The 18,636-nt window shown below is 37.6% G+C and overlaps 1 protein-coding gene across 3 annotated transcripts in view; it reads left to right on the forward strand.

Annotated features, from left to right (window-relative positions):
- Positions 1-18,636, forward strand: part of fz2 (frizzled 2) — an 88,498-nt gene that overhangs the window by 37,623 nt on the left and 32,239 nt on the right. Inside the window, exon 1 of one of the 3 annotated variants that reach the window (XM_018449818.1) lies at positions 15,663-16,219. The exons of the other annotated variants lie outside the window; for them this stretch is intronic. The gene's annotated coding sequence lies outside the window, so the exon portion shown is untranslated. Of the gene's footprint in view, positions 1-15,662; positions 16,220-18,636 lie in introns of those variants that run through there. 3 annotated transcript variants of the gene reach the window in all.

The raw sequence follows: 18,636 nt of genomic DNA on the forward strand, positions 1-18,636 counted from the left end.
GTAAATGATTACACTAATCGATAATGATTTTGTTAAATGATTTTAGCTAATTCTTATTTATTTTTTATGCTAATTTTGAAAGTAAGATTATATAGAATTTATGTTCTCTAATTTTTTGTATCTCTTTTTAAAAACTTTACATTTTAAGTATTTTAACATCTCGTTATTGGAGGTCTTTTTCTTTATTAAAATGATTTATTTTTGTGGGTTTTGTAATGAGTAGAAAATTATGTTAAATTGAATAGTTATTTCCTGTGAATTATTTATTCATATCTAAGCAGAAGAAACAACTAGAGGAATTTTTTAATACGTGATACGTAGAAACATTGCTCCCCTCATAAATTCGTAAACAGATTTGAAATCAGTATAAAAAAATATTATAAGAAACATCCTGTCAGATCAATTTAACAAAAATGAAATTTTGTCGATCAATGTTATTTGCAATCTCTAAAATCTAGCGTTTCAATATTGAACAAAAAAATTATTGATTACTTCATATATTATAGTCACAAACAATGGATAAAATACTATCGATATGGATTATTTACAACAAATGACCAACAAAAATAAAGACTTATAACAGTCGTAAGTAACAACGAAGAGAACTCCAGGAGGTGTATGTGTCCCAGGTTTCCGATTTCGAGATTTTTTTCTTCATGCGAGGTCCAACGCTACTCGGAGGAGGAGAAATTTCTCGCGCTGCGAGTTCGATGTGACAACGCGGTGTCGTGTAACAGTTTATTCCGAGTCTCGAATTTCCCGGCGATACTTAATCGATCCCCCAACGCGAATGAGAAAAGTTCGTGCGGCACCTGGAAGTTAATCTAAGTTTCGAATTTCGAAGATATTTTCCCGCGACTGGTCGCGAACCGTGTCGATATCTTTAGCACGGGAAGACGCACAATCGCTCGCGCGAGTATCGTTCAGAAATAGCATTTAAGCATCTGGTGCGTTGCTTTGAGATAGCTGTGGAATTGATTCGTGGGCCACTGGCAAAATATACACGGAAAAGAAGGTCGTGAATTATGAAATCCGTGTAGCCGAAAATGCTAAATTTGCAATTAATCTTTTCATGATTGTATGTATCTTCGGGAATTTACAGGCGGCGTGACTTGTTCCAGACGATGTAAATCCATACCATCGGAATTATCTTTTTCTTTAGCATCCAATTTATATGTGACACGACACGCTCTTACTTACACGATTGTTTTTACGCCTCTTGAATATGAAATGTCCCATCTTACACATTTCTTCCTTTGTATGTTCTCTCTTTCTTCATCTCTTTCTGCGATTCTCTCATTCTCTCTGCTGGAGTTACTCGCTTCCGCTTGCCACCCGAAGTCGACATGACGATCATCCACGAGGCGAGAAACGATCGAGAGAGGCAGAGGAATTGGGAACAGGGGGAGTTTCATAGAGAAGGAAAGAGAAAACATATAATGTCTATTCATCACCGATCGAAGATGAACGTTCCTTCTAAGGGTCTGCTAGCGTAGCACGCATTTGAATATGAAAATATACCACGAATTAAAATAACACTGAGCTACGGAGCGCGATCTTAAATAATTCATGGGATTTTTCACTTCACTACGATGTATGCTCAGCGTAACGATGATCCCGATACCGAAGCGATCCGCTCGATCTCCAAGAATATCATGGGAGTCAGCTATTTTTGGTCGATACGAAAAAAATTTTTCAGCTTGCAATAGATAGAAAAGAATCTTTTCCAACTGCACACTATATCCTTTCGAAGGTAGTTTCAAATTCCAATTCTCTCAACTATTTTCTTTGACGTATCGAAATTCAAAAATACAAAGTTGATGTGCATCATCGCCCGCACAAGTTCAAAACGTTATCAGCGAAAGAAGTATTATTCTCTTATGATTATTATTCCATAATGTGGTCGTCAGGCATCACAAGCTATTAATACAACATAAAAAGGTGTGTAATATTAACTACTGAATCAGGTCACGCACAAAGGATACATATATCAAAGAGGTCTTTCTATTTAACGTATCGACAAGCAAAGATGACTTTCCGTTTTTAAAACACAATTGAGTGAGATTTCCTATTTATTACAACTATATTATTATTATCAAAGCATTATTCGATGCTTTGAGATAAACTCTTTCAATTGTAAAATATAGTATTTTTTAAATTAATTCTATTTTTAAAAATTATTATCTATAAAAGATTAAAAAGGTAAGATATACTATATAAATAAAAAAATATGCAAATGTATTTTAATATAAAAATAAAATTTTAAATAAGTACAATTAGACACAAAATATTGTGTAGAGAATATCATTCTATAGTTTATAGAGGCGGTGCATCAAAAAGATTTTCTGTAAAGGTCAGTGTGTGACAAGGCGATTCCAACAATATAATATTTTATATCTGTTTTTTTTTGTAAATAGCATATAAATTACCTTTTAATAATAAAAAGAACACGTTATATATCTGTTATATTCCCAGAAGTGTTGAAACTGGAATAAGAGATTTAGAGTTTTTTAAAGTTAATATACTTTTATGGAAAGGCTACAAACTTCTGAGAACTTTTTTTGCTCAGTATCGATGAAGCGCAATGTGCTTGCTACCTCTTTGGGTTCAAAATTTATGGTTTATAGGTGTTTAAAGTTCATCGGGGAATATCCTGCAGGCTATAAATAAAGGACTCAGTTTGCGGGCATGGGTAACAAGGGCACCACACAGCAGTGCAATTAAGGCAACTTACCGAGACGGCAAATGCGATTTGAACTGACTTACGAACTTTTTACGTTGAAAAGAAAACTTTCGACTGTCATCTCGGAATTTATGAGTACTCGCGCGTTCATATCGTAGTAAATACTGGTAGTTTTCGCCCTAATCTGTAGCCAAGCATGTATTACCTCGCGCGCCATCATTTCATACTTTTGAAATCAGACGTTACTGCAAATCCTGTGATAATTAATTATTATGTTACATACATACTTTTAAAGTCACAACATTATATTAGTTCTTTGAGCGGGACTTTACTTACGGCCGGAGTGTGTCATATCTTCTGGTCTTATCGTTATTTATCTGAGTTCGACCGATGTTCAGGTAAATAGGATCACCATGCAGTTTATACACAATGACACAGAGATTTCTTTATGTCCGATTGTCGAGAGGGGTTATTGGAGATAGCTACATAACGGTTCGAATCTTTTTCCGAGACTACTGTAGTTACGCGACGATGGATAAGACGACTTATCTTATGCCGTGGAATACTAAATCGGATAATGTCGCAACGTTCTTATCCATCGTGCCCATAACTTGCACAATATTTTATGTGTTATTTCAGTTAACCATTTTCCGATTATATTTATCTGTAACATTACAAAAGAAGTTAAGAATTTCCTTATCTTTCTAAAAACTTTTCTTTTTATTCTAAGATTCTTGGTAAACAAAAAATTAGTAAAACGTTTTTTACTTATTTACGTAGCATTTCTGATAAATAGCTGAAAAAAATTTGGCTACACAATTAAAAACATCATTGAAACATAATAATATAATTTCAATTTCACCATTGAAGTATAATAAAAAATATTATGGTTGTAACCCATCAGTGTGATAATACTCAAGTTAAGCTAAAAGGTGATTATTATTACTGAGACATCGATATATTTTACTTAAAGGGGTTAAGCGCTTAGGCGGATTATATCTTGTAACTTCAATACATAAGCTTACAATTTATATCAGATAGTAGACTTTATAGATACGATCAGGAACTTGATTTAGCTTTGAATTATCAGGATACCTTCGCTAAAGAAAGCCGGAACTCGGATGGATAGAGAAATCTGTAAATGTCGCACGGGCGCGGTCACCCGGCACTCAAAAATGCACACGTCGTATATAACAGAATTTTCGTTTTACGCGCTACATTTTCCACACGTCCGCGCTTTTAATGGTCCGTTTTGACGTACATAAAAATGCAGCGGCATAAAAACGGCCACCGACGAGTCGATGAAATTAATTGCGAGCGGCAGGGTCGTGGCTGCGCTCGGCGGCAGAAACGTTCCGAAAGATTACACTGTATCCGTCCCTGGTGTCTGATGCGGATACCATATAGCGGTGGTGTGTAGTTACCAGCGAATCGACGCGTTTCTCTGATAAATATACGCGCGTTTACACGCCGAAGGCAGAGAAGCATGCACGCGCGGTTATACGATGGGAGTCGACACGTCGGTAAATTTCAGCATGATCACCGGCCACAGGTCTTACGACAAACGAAAGGGGCTTGGCTGCGTACCATAATATTCTGTCGAATTTACGGGGCGCCATCCTTTACGGCTTTATTACAGAACTCGCGGCGCGAGTAAGCCACGAATACATACGTATTGTACGTAACTTCGATATAGGAATTTCCTGTCTCACTTGGATTCGTTGCGTCGATTATCGAGAAACCGAGCGCACCGTCACACGTGAAATAGCCTTACGAGGGATCTGTTTGTCTTGTAACTCTACGATGCATTCGGATCATTCTTTCGGTCGTATAAAGTCGACATCGTTAACTTTTACTGCATTGTGTATCACATGTGACGGAAAATTTTTCCAAATTTTATTACGGATTTCAGTGACCCATTGTTTAACACATGTAACGATATGCAATCCGAGAGGTTGACATAAATATTGCATTGCACCATGTAGGTTCTATACCTTTAAACTATCTATACTAAAAAAAAGAGTCAGGTAATAGTTACCGAGTGTTGAGTGAATAATTTCATTCAAATTTTCGGTTAATATAACAAAAAATTTTACTTTTCTAAATATTTAGTAATTATTATCAAATGATTGGTTATATAATATTATTATGTTTGATAATACATACTAAATATTTTAAAAAGTAAAATTATATTTAGTTATATTAACCGAACGTTGATTGAAATTATTTCATTTAATATTTAGTAGTTATTACCAGATTCTTTTTTTAGTGTACTAACAATATAATGTTATTGTACGCTCAGAGAAAATCATAGTGATGACAATTATGAAAGTGACAACCATACAAGTTTGATATACGTAGAATGTACAATATAGTTAAATAAAATATTTTATATAAATATTTATATAATTAACGTTCCAGTAATATAGTTATAAACTATCTTCTATACTTTTTTCGCTGAGTGTATGCATCAGAAAAACGTTTTTATTAAATATTTTAATTTAATTCTATGTACGATCACATATTATAAATGGTTTATAATTTTAAAACAGAACTATTAAGTTACTGGAACGTTAATTAAATTTGAATGTGTGTTGCCATTAGACATCATGCAATTATGCTAAATAAATTTACTTGCACTTCATATAAACTTTGATTTACGAGTCATAATGGGCTCTCGTTATCCATCGCTGATGGCTCATCATCGTGAGAGGCAAATAATGTAAAAAAATTATCGACATGATACAATTTTCCTTTATAAGAAATTGTGGATAGTACATAATTAATTTTACTCGCGACTGTTATCGATAAATTCTTTAATTAACTGGCGACATGTGGCCAAAACAACATGCATGAATGCATGATGGCTGCGTATAACCGCTGCATACTAATGAAAACGCCTCGTCATTTGATGAATCTCGAGTCATGTATATGATTGGTGCGTCATCGATTTGATTGACAATTCGAGCTTACACGTTCCTTGAGCAAGATAGAAATTTACATTCTTTCTTTGCGAACCGATGAGAACCGCCGTCGTCATGCACAGATATTATTTGTGGAAAGACTAGTTGCGCGTTACGGACCGGTGTAACGAGTACTGCTGTCACGTCACTTGGCTTGGGAAAAATAGAATATAATTTTTACATGAAAATGGAAGGTGAATGAAGGAACTCATCGCAGAGTCCATAATCTTACGACGTAGGAGGGCCCACCACCGGTACGATCTCGAGGATCGCATCCATTTGAAGCTGACAGAGAGTGGCCGTACCACTGGAGTGCTGTTGAAAAGCATATATTTTAAATGTCGAAGGAGTTTTGCCATGCGCCTCAGTTCCCAAGAAACCGAAGAAATCTTTAATCCTCGCAAACAGACAAGACCTCTTGTTTTACATGTTTACATCTTTGGAAACCGGATCACAGAAATTTGTATTCCGTCGCCAGATAACGAGCCGCTTTTTTTTGAACGCCCGAGAAAATTTAATGTCTTATTTATCGCATGTGAAAAATATACAGAGATAAACATCGCGGACAAAATATAATTTGGAATGCAAACTTGAAATAATTTGCGAAAATTTAGAAATACATATAAATAGTAAAATAGGAGAAAATATATAGAAACATGTGTGAGATTACGAAAATAGATAAAAGAAAAAACGTTTATAGCATTAAGGATACAAAGAAATTAAATACAATCTATTTATTGTTGGTCAGTCTTATTGCATAGAAAATAATATAATTAATTGATACATTTTCCGTACAATTTATTTTTCGTAAAATATATGTTATTTACGCCTATGTGTGTCTTATCCTCTACAACCGAATCGTCGCCACAGGAATTGTTAATTAGGACCTTTGTCCCCGAATCGATACAAGCCCAAGGTGGGAAGGGATTCGAGCGCAGCTTAGTAACATAGATGATAGAATCCGATACCGCCATAATGGACCGTGGCGATACGATCAAGATCCCGTGTTTTCGCGACCACTGTGCCAGCGGTCTGCTCCTCCGGTCGAACTGTTACATTTCGGTAAGACACATCGATCGGAAGGCGGATGCACGTTCTAACGACGCTCGTTAGGACACGCATCCCATTGGTATCTGATGCGCGACGAGGACAGAATTATCAGGGAACGTCAAGAAATCCGACTCTCCGTAGGCGGTTTTATAATGCTAGGACGTCGCCTACCTGTGCCATGGCACTTATTAAATCTCGCTCTGGCATCTTTGCCGTAACTTTCATCTCGGGTTACTACTCGGTGGTATACATTCGCGCACCAACCGTGCTGCCTACGCCTTGAATGTCAGGCTTCGTCGCGAGATTTGTAGGAATCAGCGTCTTTTATCCTCGAGCAGTTGCGCGCCCGTTTCCGAACACTTCATCTCGAATATTCACCGAGGTCGCCTTAGCTTTATATCTCCGTCGACAGCTGTGAATGCTTGCGTTTATCCTCTTTTATCGCGTGCAACATGCACGATAACGCAGCTGTATATGTATTATGTATACGCAGAAGCGAGAATCAAACGAGTCCTCTCGAAAAAGGGCGTGCTCTTCAGCATCAGCAAAATCAAAAAAGTGGAAGAACGTTCCGACTCGTCAAAAATTGTATTATTAGATTTTTCACTAGAAACTTTCCTTGATAGTTTCCCCTTAAATGTGCTTTGTGCAACATAGCGTAATGTACGTATTTACAAATTTACATGCTTCGTAAAATGTAAAAATAAACGCGTATAGAATATTTAAATTCAAACTGTAATGTAGATTGAAAAAAGATACAATCATCTTGTAAAGTCTTTAATCCATTTTTAGACATTTAATTGTTTGAAACATTTAGATATTAAAAATAGAGAAAAAAATTTATTTCCTACTCGTATACACTGAGAAAAAAGATATAGTATAGAATATATAGTAGAAAAAGAGAATTATTCACAAATGGCTGATTATCATTGGATTATTTTGTTAAAATTACAAAATACAATATTTTTTTTATTAGATGAACAAAATTTTTTTATTTAACAGTACAAATTTATTTGGTTGCTTATGTTTTGTAAATAACAATATAAAATTTAGTTGCCATTACAAAATGAATATTTTTTTATTAATTTTAACAAAATAATCCACTATGGTAGAGCGAGGACGTTTCGCGAAGCTGTCAAAGACGGCGTGTCTTCTCGTAAGAGAAATTTAACGTCTACTTATATAAAGCTGGGACGATTAGAGATTACTCTTGTGGACTTCTCAGCTCTCGCCACACCATGACCAATCATGATAACAACCATTTTTTCAGAGTGATTAGTAATCTCAATTGATCTAAATCTACATATACTTTATATACTATTATATATATCTAAATCTATATACCTTTGCTAAGGAAATTCAAAAACGTCAAATATAATTTCAGTCTGTAGAAAGTGAAAGATATATATATTATATTCTTATGTGTAACCGTTTTGTTCTGGTAACAAAATGTTCTATTTTTAATTACAAAAGATTTATAAACATCATACAAGTTTTGTATCATTAAATTATTAGTTCATTTAATAAATTCAACAAATTAATATTGTCGTGGTAACCAACGATTTGATTGATCATATATCAACAAATAATTTTTGTGTCAATAATAAAATTTTGGTTATTGATACAAAACATTTCTCTCAGTGTATAAAATTAAAGTAGTGACGATAGAGTTTTGAATTTTTTTATGTTTACATGAATAAATACATACAATCTCTTTCTATAAAGGAATAATTTGAATTAAACAAATTTTAACGAAAAAAAAGCTATAATTAAAATTAACTAGAATGAAGAAAACATTTTATTTGCTATTTATTTTTTTAATTTCGTTTTTAATAACGTTTGTAATTAAAACAATACAACCGCAATTCAATTTCGAGTTCGATTTGAAAAATTGTGGGGGTTCGATCGAGGGCGGACTGATCTTTCTACTTGTTTGCAAACTTCTGCCAAGTATACTGCACAAAGGGACGACTGCATGCTTTTCAGAAACATATAATAAGACGGAAGTCTAGACCCAAAGACCGAAAAAGTCTACATCTTCGAGTGAAGGACTATATGTAAGAGACTGTGTCTTGGAGATGGTCTACAGACCCCTGGAGAGCTCGTGTAGTATATCGCCCAAGTAGTATCCTTCGTCGTCCTTCCATCTCCAACGCAGCCGCATCTCCTGTAGACAAGGAACGAACGTTTGGTCACTTGACTCTCTAATATTAATCTATGAGCGATGGCACTCAAAAAAGAAACGTCTCTACCTAACATACATATGATGAGGGTTCCTCAACGAGAGGGTTTCGTCTTTCGTTTTAGGGAGAGGCACTTAATTTATATCAATTTTATTCTCCGCGCCGCAAACAGAACGAAGACTTAACAAGATTATATTTCTTCGATGGTGAACGCGTAAACATTTTGGTTAGACATCCTAATGTAAAGAACGGCTCTATGATCTTTTTACATCGAATGCTATTTTATTTATAAATAACCGTGTAAAAAATTATATAAATTGAAATGATTGTTGAGAAAACATTTCAAAAATTGTTTGGAGATCCACTTAAGTGGTGTACAATCAGTTTCTCTTAGACGTGTTTACAAGACACAAACGAACCAAGACTAAATCATACGGTCGGAGCATGACGCATTATTATGAGAACCTTAAAAGCGCAAGAGTGCACCTGGAATTGGTGCAGTGTTCACGTTGATACGACGGCGTTATCTACGGTCCCTGACCACCCAACCCTACCGGTAAATGCGATTATGTAGCGCATACCATGTGTGATAATAGGTGACAGGAAGTCGTAATCTACCTCCTCACTATCTCCCGACAAAACCGACGATTGTTTACATCGTGAGATTTTTAAACAACCTCCTAAGAGAGTAATTTATTCACGCTCCCCCCGTCATTATGTCCTCCGGTCTCTTAACGATTCACATGATAAACGGTAAACACGGCAGCATGCATCGCGTGTCGACTCGCACGATCGACCCGTGAGACAATACTTCGTCGGTCGTGGAGGGAAATTTGGAAGATTCGTGCTTCCTTCTCACCTAAAGAAAGAGAGTTTTGGAGACGATTCACTCGAGCGACCGGGTGCGAAAGCCGCGCCCACGTCTATAAGCTAATTTTACGTTGAATAAAAACGCGTAATACCTCTGAAAGGGAAATCCATTTAACGTTCGCTCCGGCTTCTCAAGATAAATTGCTTTTCGAGGATTGGGGAAGGGGGGCCTTTCTAAAGCGACATTACTCGAAGTTCGGGGGTGACAGAGTTCCTTTGCGAAAGACCCAACGAGATCTCCCTCGAGAATCCCCTGTTTTGGCTTCGTTGGCTGGTGGATGCAGAGCGTAACTGTCAACCGTGACCCAACAATGAGCGCGGGGGCGGTCGTGGACGCAGCCGAAAATCCACAGGGGGCGAATATCTCAACATAGACTTCAATATGCGTCGGGAACCGTTTCCTGCATCTCTCTTTATATATACATATCTCCCTCGTCTCTATGCAATCTCAACGGTATTGAGTATCTGCACTCCTCCAGAAAACTTCGTCTTGCCAAACATTGTACAACTACACCGTTTCTATCGTGTCTAGGAAACGTTCACCAAATTTAGTGAAATGGCAACATCGATACTTTCTTTATTGGATTTCTTTATCAACTTTTTGAACTAGTAATATATATATATCGAGCAATAATTTTTGTATTACGAAAGGGGAAAGTTTATGAAATTACTTTAATATATTTTTCGTTATTGAGGAGAATATATAATAAAAATGAAATACGATGACATAGAACTCGGCTCTATTTATAATTTTTCTTATAACAAAAGAACAATTAAAATACGACAGTTATGAAAGTTATAAATTGAAAGGCAAATAGATTCGGATAAATGTTATCATTCGGACTATACGCGACGTATGCTTATCACCCCTTATTGTTAGAGAAATTACCGCTGTGCCCGTAAATCATATTCGCAAATAGCGCATTCTGATAAATCGTGTTAACAAAACAGTCTGTTATTTATTAGGTTACAGCGTTTCGATAAATCGCGTTAGCAAAACAGTCTATTTACTAGATTGCAGCGGTTCTCATAACGCGATTAGTGACCTGAAATGACTTTATGCATGTTTAATCATAAAATTATCAACGGATATATACCAGAAATAAATCCGTTGCATATTATTCCATTTGTTGCATTCGCACGGAATGGTTTTGCTAAAGTATCTAAAAATTTAGCTATATATATCGATATAGATTTGAAAATAATTTTGTTTGGGTTATTAAAATAATTATACACGGAAAAAAATGATAATTTTTCTCTTATAAAACTAGTAGAAATATTCTAGCTTATACTTTTGCCGAACGGATGACAAAAAAAACTTTACCTGCCTAGAATATAAGAAACATCGAAGATGTAAAGTAAAAAATATATTATAATTATATAGTAAATATACATTCAAGCGATTATTATTTTATAGTAAGTCATACTGTTCTCAAAATACTGTAAGCACAAACGATCAAAATTTATTTTACGACATGTAAAAAGTACAGTATGGCTATAACTAGCTGTAACTGAACGATCGTTCGTTTATCAAAAAAGTAAAGTAAATTTTACATAAGTGGGCGCCTGTTCCTATATGGATAAATTCTATAAAATTATTAGAATTTTAACGCATATTACTTTACATTTTTCTCCATGTATATATGATTCAAACTAGTTGCTAGAATATTAAACTTTTTTTGCAGCATTGTTTTCAACATTTAATCCGGGAAAAATCTGGGATATTTTTCATCCCAGCAACAAAAAATATGAATTATTGTAAAATATTGGTTTTTATAAATATTGTTTAACGTATGTTTCTTTTTTAATAACTATTCTTTACGTATCTTTAAATATGTAATTTTATCAAAAAAACCCGAAAAAATATAAAAAGCGTTTTATTAATTTATTTTTTAAAAATACAGATTGTTTAATACGTTTATATTATTTGTTTAGTTTCTACTTACCTTTTTCATAAAATTATGATTAAATTCATATTCATAAGCCTGTATTCAGCTTTTATTAATAAATATATGCTTTTATGTCTGAAATTCTATAGTATACGTAATGTAAACTATATGCTAAATACATGCTAACAGCATAAAAACACGTTCTGAATACGATCCATAATGTTCTCAAATATTAATAAATCGGAAAATAATCAATAATATGCAATATGTTAATAACAATGATTTTAATTGGGGTATCAAAACACCAGATGATCATTTATGTAAAAAAAAAGTCCAGACTATTCTCGTGTTAAGCGTTCTACGTAATTATTTTGATGATCCAATAAACTGATTTTCAGGTCTGTATCTAACTGAAGTTTTAGATACTTCGGCAAAATCGTTCTTTCCGTGTGACAGTCATATCTTGGTACAGCTCATTAAAACTAAGCTAATGCGATGCAAATTCGCGGAAAGGAATTCGCATGGCCTCGTCGAATCGCCATTCCTCTTTTGACCTTTAAACTCCCCCTGAGCCATCCCCCCCTCCCTCATTCTTTACCCTTTCGATCCGATTACTAGTCGAGAGATTGCAACGGACCACCTGGCTCGTACGGCGAATTACATCCGCCGTCCAGTCGAGAGTAACGTCTAGACTCTACGTCTGAAGCCTCGCGAAATGGTAATCGGAACCAGTCCTGAGTCGAACCGTCGTCGCCATTCCTTTGCGACGTTGAGATGCAGACGTGCGGACGCTGAAGAGGAATCGCTAACCTTCCCCTTGTCATTTCCTTAGCCAGCAGGGAAAAGCCCGATGGTCCTGAGAGCCTTGTGTCCTCTTGTGCAGCCTGTCGCGGATATCGGCCAGAATATTACGACGACTAGGATATTACCGTCGTCTGAAAGAAAACCCGACGACATAGGTATATATTCGCGAGGAGCCCATCCATAGTGATGTCTATGCGCGAAGAAAGGTTTTCGAAGGATTGACGTCGGATCGCGATACGATACGGAATTCGTTTGACATTGAGAGCGTCGGAACGAATGTTTAGCATGAATGAATTTGTGAAAGACTATTGCTATTGGCATATGCGAGATATGCTATCGCAAATATGTGCAGTCTCAACAATAGGCTTCTTTGACGTATTTGAAACTGATTTTTGATATAGGAAATGTTTTTGATGCTTTCCATGACCTTTTTCTACATTTTGTTATTACGTCCTTTATATTACATCTTTTCCAAATTAAGTTCAACTGTATAAAATCATATCACTGTAAAAAATAAAATATTAATTTTGACTTAACAGACTTTCTGACTCTTAACATTTTTATGTTAATTTTAACATTTTTGCATGTCTCAGAAAGTCCACTATACGTCTTTAAATAAAAATTAATATTTCATTTTTCATTTGAATGTATGGCTACATTCAAATTAAATCAGCATACTTTGTTCTCCATCTTTATAATTGTACTGTTCTCTCTTATTATACTATTATTTACATTGTAGACTTGTATAAAAATAAAAAACCACATAGCGCTTATTTTTTTCAAAAGTGACACAATTAAAAAAATAAGAAATAAGATCCGACCGTCTAAATGTACAACATACGTACGGTGGAGAGCACCAATAATCGGTCAAAGTTGTTACGAATACAATATATATTCTTAATTTAAATTTTAATTACAATTCAAAAAATTAAGTCTCTAGGAAAGAGGAAAAACTATTTTTTTACAGAAAATTATTATTTAAGAACATATTTTTAATAATATGATGATAAATTATTATAATTCTATAATTTTTATTTACAATCCTTAAAAAATTAATTTTTTTGAATATATATATTATATATATATATATTGTATTATATGTATATATTTCAGCGGAATTAAACACATTCAACCCATCTGTTAATCGAAGATAATGTTTGCCTAGTTTATCCATGGAAAGATCGATTTTGCTAAAAAAAAATTTTGCTTTATACAGATTTGAAAATAATTTGGTGGACCATTAAAATAATTTTTATTGGAAACTACAAATGAGCTGTAAAAAATTTTATATTCTATATAGCAACCACAGTTTGAGTTTCCAACAAAATTATTTCGATGGTCCATTCGAATTACTTTCAGATCTATATTCAAAAAAATTTTTAATCTTCCAGCAAAATCGTTCTTTTCGTGCAGTAACTCGAAAATCATGTTCTTTTAGTTGTGTTATTTTTGAAGTAAAGGAGCAATATATTACAAAATTCGGACTTACGCAAAATTCAGCGTACAATATAATATTTGGCCTTTCGCATATTGTACGTGAGTTTACAGCCGTAATAAACATGCCAGTTCACAGTCCTTTTTTTTCTCTCGAAACACATAAACGACATCTCTTGCACGCCTAATTTTTCGCACGCGTGTCTACTACGAACGTCCATACCGTGGGTGCAACGTGACGTTCGCGAAAGCGCATAAAATTCGGTGGCGGACAGTTACGCGATACTCTCTCTCTCTCTCTCTCTCTCTCTTTCTTTCTGCGCAATGATGCTGGACGGCTCCATTTTACATCGGCGTCACTCTCGTGCGCGATAACGAACGGAATGGCGAGCAGTCAGGCAGAAAAAACGAAGGTCGACGGTATTTTTAGCCGGAATCCTGCGACAAAAAAGCTTTTCGCGGCGTTTAAATGGCTTCACATCTCGCAGGTGTTCTAGATGACGACGACGACGAGGGTGTTACTTATTAATTCGCCTCTTCCGACACAGTCGACCGTTTTAATCATACATTTTTACAGACGCCTTTTATCAATGAAGTTTATCGTCGTGCAACGACGAATCGTACGCAGCAGCGACACGGTAGGCATCATTTGCTGGAAGCGACACGCGAATTGAAAAGTTTATCGCGTCGACCCGCGCACGCGGACCCGGGATCGTCGAACTCGTCCGCTTCGTGTCCTCGAGCCTCGATCTCGATACGAGAAGGTAGGTAGGTCCTCCTCGGAACCGGTCGTGACTGTACCTACACGAGACGTCGTTAATACCACGCGAGAGCGAATCCACCTACGAGTCGAGGGGATGACCGCGTCTCGCCGCTCGTAACCAGCCCGAAAAGAAAGCAGTAAGTCGCTCGGCTTGGAAAGGAGACGAGAAGGAGAAAGAGAGAGAGAGAGAAAGAGAGAGAGAGAGAGAGAAAAATAAAGAAAGGAAGAAGGAGAACTGCAGACCGATAATAAGTGGTCGTGAATCCCGAAGACTCGGAGCAGAAAAGGAGGCAGAGGGAAAGAAGGAGGAAGGGAGGGATCCTGGCCGACCGTCTCTCGTTATCCACGCCACACGGCGTCCAGCCGCGTGACGTCATCGCGCGCGTGTGGTGTGTGGCCCCGACGATCGCTCTGCATTGGTCGGGGTCGTGGCGAAGGGGGAACGGATGCATCCGCACGTTCCGCATCGTGTACGCGCGCTCGTGTATGTACACACAGGTGGTGCACCGCACCACAAGACGAGGTGCTACGCCGCCCGCGCGACTCCTCGAGTCGAGTCCTCGCGAGGATGCACGTATACGCGTATCCATCCGCATACGTATAATGGTATAATACATGCACGCGCCGTGCGGGCGCGCGTGCACGGCTAAACAGAGCCGAGCAGTCGAATAGTGGCTGCGGCGGCGAGCAGCGTCCGAGGGACGAGAGACGCATGACGATGCACGGCTCGCTGGCGTATAGCGTATATTATACAAGCCGAAGGCTGCTGGGAGGGGGAACCGAGGGGCCGGTAGCCGTGGCCGAGGAACGACGGAAATGTACGAGAGCCGCAATCGCTGTTCCGTCGCTTCCCTTTCCACGTCGCCGCTCGTTGGCTCGTTCTCTCTGTCCCGCCGCGGCCGGCAACGATCGTTTTGACTTTGTCGTCGACGACGTCGACTCCGTGGCTCTCTCGGGTCTCCTCGCTCGGGTTCGCGTCGCCTCGGAGTAGTCGGAGACGTCGGAGTCAGTGAGTCCGTGTCCGTCGTCGTGGTAGGATCGCGCGACGCGTTTTCCTCCGGTCGCGCGTCACTTCTTTCTCTCGTCGTGTTCTCGTCATTCCGCGAGCGAGCGCGCGCGCGCGCGCTTCGCAAGCTCCAGCATAACAAAACAATATTTGGAGAAATCGTCCGTTGTGCCTGTGCATAAGCGCGATTCGGAGTACGTACCAACACGCCCACCGTGACGCTCCATGTGCGCGCGCCGTACGTAACACCGTTTGATGTTTACAGATCCGATGTAGTGTTCTCGATCGCTCACTCGTGTTCCTCGCGCGTACACGCGCGCCTCTGTCCGGCAGCACGGCAAAGTGACTGCCGACGACGAACTGGTTCTATCGTCGAAGGACGGACCGAGCGTGTTTTATCATTCAGCGTGTTTAGAATCGAGCGCGCCGGCGGGTGCGTTTTTATCAGGACACCGAGGGACAATGGATTAATTCTCGCCAGGGTGCGAGCAGCTACCAGGCGCGGCGGCTGCGAACTGGCTCGGTCGAAGTTATAAGCGGAGTGGAGCACAGCGGGAGTAAGCGATAAATCAAGGTGAGAATCCGGCTTTGTTTTCGAAAAGGGTTGCTCGATAGCCGCACGGTCTTTCATTGACCAGCCTCACCGGCCCGCCGAACCTTTTCGCATCCTCTCTCTCTTCTCCCCCCTCTCTCTCTCTCTCTCTCTCTCTCTTCTGTTCTCTCTGCGTTTCTTCCTTCTATTCCATCCCGTTCGGACGAGGTTTTTTCCTCCCTCTTGACTCTTTTCCGTTTCTCTCTCTCTCTCTCTCTCTTTCTCTGTCGGATCCCTCTGCGAATACTGCAAACGAGCATTCAACGAGCGCGTAGCATATATTCCATCGGCCTCCTGTCCTCATCCTCTCCACGTTGCCGTACGCTGCTCCTCTGCGGCGCGCGAAGGCGGATCCGAGGGAAAGAAAAAAGAAGGAAAAGAGACACAACGCGTCGTTTCTCCGGGTTCGGCTCGGACGACGGGATCTTGACTGCGATTCTGTTCTCTTACCATCGACTCTCTACTGCCGCTGTTGCCACTGTCTCCCTATGCAAATCCACGCCGGCGGAAAGTCGTCACAGTCGAAAGCAGTGCGTGAGGATCTATGTGCCATTAAATAAGTCCTCCCTTCGCGAAATTGAACAGCGTACAAAGTTCGATAACCTTTCCTTGACAGATAAATTGTGAAACATTGAGCGATTCGTTGCTATTTCAAACGTGACGTGAAATATTGAGATGATCGGAGAATATTTAATATTCTTCGAGAGGCAACGAAAAAACTAGATAGATACAAAAAATAAGTACTTGTCGAAAGTATGGTTATCATCTCTCCAATTTCCGACCGGAAACTCCGGCTTTTTGATCAAATCCCCGGCACACGCAAAAAAACTCCAACCAGAGCGTCGATTTTCCTCCGATTTTTTGAAGGATATTTCCCACAGGAGAGTCAGATCCAATGACCTATTTTTTTAGGGAACGCACCGCAAGATTTCTATTGTTCCGCAGTTTCGGTACTACCTATAATATCTCTCTCCGGCAGGAGAACCGTCGATCTCCGGTAAAACACTAATCGATAGTCGTTTGGGACCGTTTTGAGAAAATTAATTTTAATCTCGGTTCAATTAACTCTTCATCTTTTTTTAGTTCTAAGAAATAAAAAAAAAGATGAAGAGTTAGAATTGAGATTAAAGTTAATCTACATTGACATAGGCATGAGAAAAATGTCTGGTTGGAATTCTGATTGAAAATGGACGAATCAGAATTTTTTTGTTAAATCTAATAGAATTCTAATTGAGATAACACCGGAATTCTAATTAATATAATCAGAATCTTTTAATTCGTCTATTTTCAATCAGTTATTTTTCTCAATGTATCTAAAAATTTAACTAGATACAGATCTGAAAATAATTTTGGATCATCGAAATAATTATATAGAATGTTAACAATGCTGCTAAAAGTTTTAATATTCTAACAATTAGTTGGAGCATCCTACATCCAAACAAAATTATTTTTAGATCTAGCCAAATTTTTAGGTACTTCAGCAAAATTATTTTTTCCGTGTACGAGAAAAGGTGAAATCGATTCTTAATCCCTAAGGAAAATACAAACGTGTTTATCCCTTTCATGATACCGTAATACGTGATGATTTACGACTGTATTCAAACACGACAAATATTTCAAGTTAAAATTTTTTAATACGCTCTCGAGTTAGAATAGATTCGCAGACAGGATGCGCCACGATTCGCAGCTAGACGCGTTATGATTTATCGGATGTGTACACACCGGGAGTGCTTAATACAGTGCAATCATTGTTATCCCGCGGGATGGCGGATGCTTATTTGCTTAATATCCCAGTTGACTGTACGAATCTGCTGTTGCGTTTTCTTGATGGTTAGATGCCTTGGAGTTCACATGAAAGTTCATATCAGCAAAACGCATATACATTGCATAGCATATGCGATAATTACACGCATGAAATAGGATGAATTAAAGAGAATCTAGATATATAAGCATATTTTACAATTAGTGTAAAGTAAAGAATAATTTTGCTAAAATATTTAAAAATTTAGCTGGGTACAGATTTAAAAATAATTTTGTTAGACCAACAAAATAATTATGCAGGAGGTTTAAGCTGTTTGCTAAAATTTAAAAACTTTTTACAACATTATGCTTCAACATCCTACATAATTATTTTGGTCCAATTATTGTCGGTCCAATTATTGTAGCTAAATTTTTTATTCGTAATAAAATTATTCTTTCCACATTAATGATATACGTATAAATTTATTACGTAATTATATGATTTCACCAAATTACTAATGTAATTTAAAATGTTAATTTTGAGTTCTAAAAAGCCGGGAAGAACTTTGTAATAAATTATTCGTCCAGCGAGTTTTGTAATTTTGCTGTGTACGCTACAATAAAATTTTCATTATCATAAGCATATAAAAAAATGTGTA

Source organism: Mycetomoellerius zeteki, unplaced genomic scaffold, assembly GCF_001594055.1.
Source record: "Mycetomoellerius zeteki isolate Tzet28-1 unplaced genomic scaffold, Tzet1.0 scaffold25, whole genome shotgun sequence".
NCBI classification, from domain to species: domain Eukaryota; kingdom Metazoa; phylum Arthropoda; class Insecta; order Hymenoptera; family Formicidae; genus Mycetomoellerius; species Mycetomoellerius zeteki.